The sequence below is a fragment of the Cebus imitator genome, unplaced genomic scaffold, assembly GCF_001604975.1.
Source record: "Cebus imitator isolate Cc_AM_T3 unplaced genomic scaffold, Cebus_imitator-1.0 Scaffold71, whole genome shotgun sequence".
NCBI lineage: Eukaryota > Metazoa > Chordata > Mammalia > Primates > Cebidae > Cebus > Cebus imitator.
In genome coordinates, this window is record NW_016107386.1 from 1,571,344 (window position 1) to 1,577,156 (window position 5,813).

A 5,813-nucleotide genomic window follows, 5' to 3' on the forward strand; every position below is an offset into this window, starting at 1 on the left:
AAAAAAAAAAAAAAAAATACAGGTTATGACTAAAACCACAGCATTCTCACTTCATCATGCCCCCACATTCCTCCCCATCTTATCAAATCCTGCTTATCCAGTGTCATGGTTTTCCCAAGAACACCCAATCAGACGTTCTCTCCGGTTTTCAGGCCCTGAGTCCTTCTTATCAGCCATCCAAATGCCTCCCTGTCCCTCCTCCAGCCCACAGGCTTCTTAAAAGCAGGGCTGGGTTAGTCCCGCTCTTGATCCCTGTCCTTTGCCTCCATCAGGCTCCCTCACCATGCAGTAGGTGCTCAGTCAATCCCTGCTGGGTCGATTTGCCCCTAAAAGGTCAATATGAGCATCCTCAGCCCTAGGGAACAGTAGCAGCAGTCACAGGAAAACTGTCATCCCCAGACCCCACTGTGCCCCTAGCTCTGTGTTCTGCTTGACTATGGGAGTCAGAGAGAAGGGGCAGCCTGGGAGGCTTGATGTGCCTCTCTAAGTAAGACACAAAAGCAAGGCAACAGATACAAAGAAGAATAGTGATCATAACAGAGGAACATTTATTAAGCTTTCGCTGGGTGCACAGCACTGTGCCAAGAGACACAGAAACAATCTGGGAAGAGAGCTCAGAGCAGCGCAGGAGAAAGGGGCCCATCAGGAAGGGTTTTGTAAACCTTGCACAAGATTCTAGGCTGAGGACAAGTGGGGCACTGTGGGTGGGGAAGTGACAGAATCAGGTCTGTTTGGAAGGAGCCCTCCGGCAGCTGTCAAAACTCTTCCCCTCCACCCTATCAGGCCCCTGGGAGGTAAGACTAGAAAGGGATGGACACAGCAGCATCTCCCTGATTTCTGAACCAACCTATGGTGGGTTGGGGAGGCTGACGAATTTAGTGGAGGAAACCAAGAATACCAGACTGAGCCCCTGGAGTGAGGGGCATCAGACTGTACAAGAGGCATTAGTGCAGAGGGAAAAGCTACGAATAGGCATAATTTGGAGTCTGGAGCCCTGGGTCAGGTGTGAATATTTTTCTTAACTTATTCTCTGAGTCTATTCCCACATCTGTGAAGCAGAGAAAACAATTCCATTCTCTGCCTGTCCTCAGAAATACCAAATGAACAAATGAACATTAAATGTATACTACCCAATGTGCCCTTTTCTTAACAGGTAGCTGACCTCTGAATTGTCTGATGTGCTTCCTGCTTTACTCTCAGGGTCTTGTTTCCCTGCGGAGTCTCGGCACAGTAGGGCCTAGCCCCAGGGTTGGGGGATGGGGGGGTCCATCCTCCTCTTCCGCTGGAAATGAGCTTTCAACTTGTTGAGATGGAGACTTCTCCCTCCCCCTTCCCCTCAGGTCCCTAGAGCGGCGACCTCAGGACCACCTGCCCCTCCCAAGCCACTGATGAGTTTGGGATCAACCCAGGAGCTTTTCACTCAATAGCTGGTGCTGAAACACATGCTCCCCACCGCCTGCACGTTAAAATCACCTGCGGAGCTGTGCAATGATACGGAGGCCCAGGCCTCACCTAGAACAGTTAAGTAGGAATCTTTCGGGGCGGGCCCAGCATCGGTGTTTTTTTTTAAAGCTCCTCAAGTGCCACCAGGGTTAAACGCCTTTATGCTAATGAAACGGATCCCGGCCTGACCAGTGCATTCCTCGATCCCAGACAGCCAGGGAGCTATCTGATCCACTGCATCCCTTTCTTTACACCCCGGGAGAGCCCTTCTGCGAGGATTCCACCCTTGCCCGCTTGAACCCCGCTTCTTCCGCCCCGACCACAGAACTCTCCCAATCCAAAATATGATCACCCCAAAGCCCCCACAGACAAACCCTATGACTTCCAGAGCGCAAAGCATTCCCCTCCCCCTTGGGCCTGTCGTTTGTGCCAGATTGGCCCCAGCCCAGCCCTCTCCAGCCCGCGTGCCCCAGCCCCTAGCCAGCCTCTCACCGCAGTCGTAGCAGGCGAATCCTAATCCCGCGCCTGGCGGGAGCCAGGTGCGAGCCGGTGCGCCTGCGCGTGCTTCTAGGGCTTCCCCAGCCTCTCCCTTTGCGGCGTTCCAACGATTGGCCCCGCGAGGCCCCTGGGACCGCAGCTCTGGCAGGTGACCGCGCTTGAGGCTGCCGTCGCCATGTTTGTCACGGGCACTTGCCCTTAGCGACCAAAAAGAGAAAGTGGACACTGGCAAATAGGGCCAGGTTGCCTGGATTCCTGATCGGCTCAGCCCCTCTCCTTTACCTCCACGATAGCTTAATGTCATTTCTGTTCAAACCAACACGTTTTTTCTTTCTAAGCGCTCACCTTCCTTCCTCTCCTAGCCTAGTACTCGCTGGGAGAGCAGAAGTCAGCACACTCCATCCAGCCTTGTGGTCTGAGCGGATGCACTGCTGCTGCCGACTTGGAGGTTGCAGAGGCACGACCCGGGACTCCCTGATGCTGCATCATGAGTCCTTCAAGGGTGGACAGGCCCAGCTTGAGCTGTGGGCAGCAGGGCTCTAGCCACAGCAACCAAGGCCTGAATGAGCAGCTATGCAGCCCAACCTCCTTGTATTAACAACGGTAATAATAAAACACAAGGAGTACTGAGCGCTTGCTATGTGCCCTGTACTGCATTCAGAACAACAGTGCATTCTCTTGTTGAGTCCACACATCATTCCTAGGAGGTAGGGGCTTCTATCCCCATTTTATACATGAGAAAACTGCGGTTCAGAGAGATTCAATAACACACAAGCGGCAAGGGCCCAGTCGAGGTGGAACCTGGCTATCCTGACTCCCACAACAGTCTTTCCTCTTCCCACTCCTGCACAATTCCTCAAAATCAAGTTTTGTTTTGCTCAATGTAGGCTGTGGAGGATGTTTTATGATTTCTCCCAACTGGGCTGTAAGCCTGGATAGGTTTTTGGGCAACCAGACAGCACACATTCCAGTTCTGCCTGATTCCCCTACCTTGGGACACAGGGTAAACAGCCTGTGGCCTTTGGCTTCTTTAGGACCTGGAATTCATCTCCTAGCCCCACCACTTCCTCGCTAAGGGACTCCTTTATTATTATTTGAAACAGGGTCTTGCTCTGTTGCTCAGGTCAGAGTGCAGTGGCGTGGCATGATCTCAGCTCATTGCAACCTCCACCTCCCTGGCTCAGATGATCCTCTCACCTCAGCCTCCCAAGTTGCTGGGATCACTGGCTCATGCCACCATGCCTGGCTAATTTTTAAACTTATTTGTAGAGATGGAGTCTCACTATGTTATCCAGACTGGTCTTGGGACTGGTGCAAGGGACCCTCCTGTTTCAGCCTCCCAAAGTGCTGGAATGATAAGTGTGAGCCACTGCTCTTAGCTGGGACCCTCCTTTTGCGAGCCTGTTTTATGCTTTACAGGGATTTTGCAGGCATTAAATGAGAAACAAGGGTATAGGAGCTTTGTGAACTGCTCATCTTTATGACCTTCATTGATGGTTGTGAGCTAACTCCCTGCAACAGGAATATTGTCCTCCTCCTCCTAACAACCACAGCAAATCCTCCATTGTAAAGGCCTGATGTCCTGGGGCTAGAGCCTATTCAACCAGTTCCTGGGGAGCCCCTAGGGATGCCATGAACCTTGCCCCAAGAATCCATCTCCCACTCACCTGTCCCTCCTTCCCAATCTCTCTCCTTCAACACTCTTCACACATTTCATGTCACCTGTCACCCCCCACCCCACCCCACCCCCATCTCTTCTAGATTTAGACAATTGCTGAAATCCCTCCTGATCCAGAAAGCCTCATGACTAGACGACAGGTGATCATTTTGCCCCTCTCCTCACCTCTTACCTCCATCTGTGCTTACCTGGCTGTGAGAACAGAAAACTCAGCATTCAGCCTGGAGTCTGGCAGGCGCACTGGGACCTACATACATTTGCTAAAAGAGTCTCCCTGCCTTTCTATCTCTGGCCAGCATGTGCCTGCCTTTCTTTCTTTCTCTTTCTTTCTTTCTTTCCTTCCTTCCTTCCCTCCCTCCCTCCCTCCTTTCTTTCTTTCTCCTTCTTTCTTTCTTTCTTTTTCTTTCTTTCTTTCTCTTTCTTTCCTTCCTTTCTTTCTTCTTTCTTTCTTTACTTTCCTTCCCTTCCCTTCCCTTCCCTCCCTCCCTCCCTTCCTTACTTCTTTTTAATTTTTTTGAGATGGAGTCTTACTCTGTCACCCAGGCTGGAGTGCAATGGTGCAATCTCAGCTCACTGCAACAGCCGCAGTGAGTTTTGCCCTCCTGGGTTCAAGCGATTCTCCTCCCTCAGCTTCCAGCTTCCCAAGTAGCTGGGATTACAGGCACATGCCACTACACCCGGCTAATTTTTGTATTTTCAGTAGAGACGTGGTTTCACCATCTTGGCCAGGCTGGTCTCAAACTCCTGACCTCGTAATCCACCTGCCTCAGTCTCCCAAAGTGTGGGATTACAGGCATGAGCCACCACACCTGGCCGCATGTGCCTTTATTTCAAAGCAAACTCCAAGTCTTTACTTAGCCCTCACTGGGTGTTCAGTGGGGAAATGGAAATAGGGAAAGCTGACAGAGGCCGGAGCTGTATGTGACCCAGAAGAAAAGACCTTTGGTCCCTCACATTGCACTTAATGCCCCACAGTTACACTCTGAGGCCCCTCAGCCCTCTGATTATAGAGACAACGTAGCCAGTTACCTTTTATGTCAGCACCAGGACAGGGCCATATCACCTGCCTGACTCCTTGGGCCATACTGGAGTCCCTGGACCATGGGACAGATAGATTATGCGCACTCTGTCTTCTCCCCTCCCTTCACTTCCCACCTCTCTGATCTGGTTCCGCCATGTTCTATTCTGATCTACCAATTTCTCCTCAGTCCCCTTCACTTTGGCACTTTCTCCCAGAGCCTCTAAATGTAAAGGGAGGGTGCCTCACATTTCCATCTTCAATACTCATATATTCACTCAAACTTTTAGTCCATTCCAGGCCACAGGCTATAAAGTAAAGGGGATTTCAAAAACAAGATTGGTGCCCGCAAGAGGCGTGAGTGGGGTTCCAAAAAGCCAGCAGTCATGATGTCAATAGTGTGATAGGAGCCAGGTAGAGACAAGCTCAGGCTGTCTCTATCAGCCGTTACAGTGATTTCACCTTCTACCTTTTCCTTCATGACTCTTTCCACAGCTCCCATGTCCAGCCTGAACAGAATGTCCAGAATGGCCCACCTGAACGCAACAGTCCTTCAACTTCCAATCTCCCTCCAGCGTTTTCTACCTCTAGGACTGCCTTAACTGCCCATCCAGGTGGCCAAGCCAGAAACATGTACATCCAGCATCCACCCACATCCTACCCGCTTCACTTCATCAAAACCACCATCTTGGATCAAGTCCAGGTGAATCCCACTCCCATCTCTCTTTTCCATCCTTTGCTCCTGTTTGGTTGTCAGCTTTCCTCAACTAACACGAGAACCTCCTCCACGACTGGCTTCCACCCCCTCGCTCTCTAATCTGTCCTCCATTTTGCCCTCAAGTGAGCTTCTGATCACAAGGTTCCCTGAGCAACAGCTTCTCAGGTTGCTATATACTGAAATTTTTCATGGCTGATGCAGTGGCTCACACCTGTAATCCCAGCACTTTAGGAGGCTGAGGCAGGAGGACCACTTGAGCCCAGGAATTGGAGACCAGCCTGGACAACACAGTAGACTCCATCACTACAAAACATTTTTAAAAATAAAAAAATTGGCCGGGTGTGGTGGCTCACACCTGTAATCCCAACACTTTGGGAGGTCAAGGCAGGTGGATCACCTGAGGTCAGGAGTTCGAGGCCAGCCTGGCCAACATGGTGAAACCCTGTCTCTACTAAAAA

At 51.1% G+C, this 5,813-nt stretch overlaps 1 protein-coding gene across 1 annotated transcript in view; it reads right to left on the minus strand.

Annotated features, from left to right (window-relative positions):
• MFSD13A (major facilitator superfamily domain containing 13A) overlaps positions 1–2,116 on the minus strand; it is a 14,690-nt gene extending 12,574 nt beyond the window's left edge. The window contains exon 1 of the mRNA XM_037739560.1: positions 1,936–2,116. The gene's annotated coding sequence lies outside the window, so the exon portion shown is untranslated. The remainder of the gene's footprint in view (positions 1–1,935) is intronic.
• Between the last annotated feature and the right edge of the window lie 3,697 nt (positions 2,117–5,813).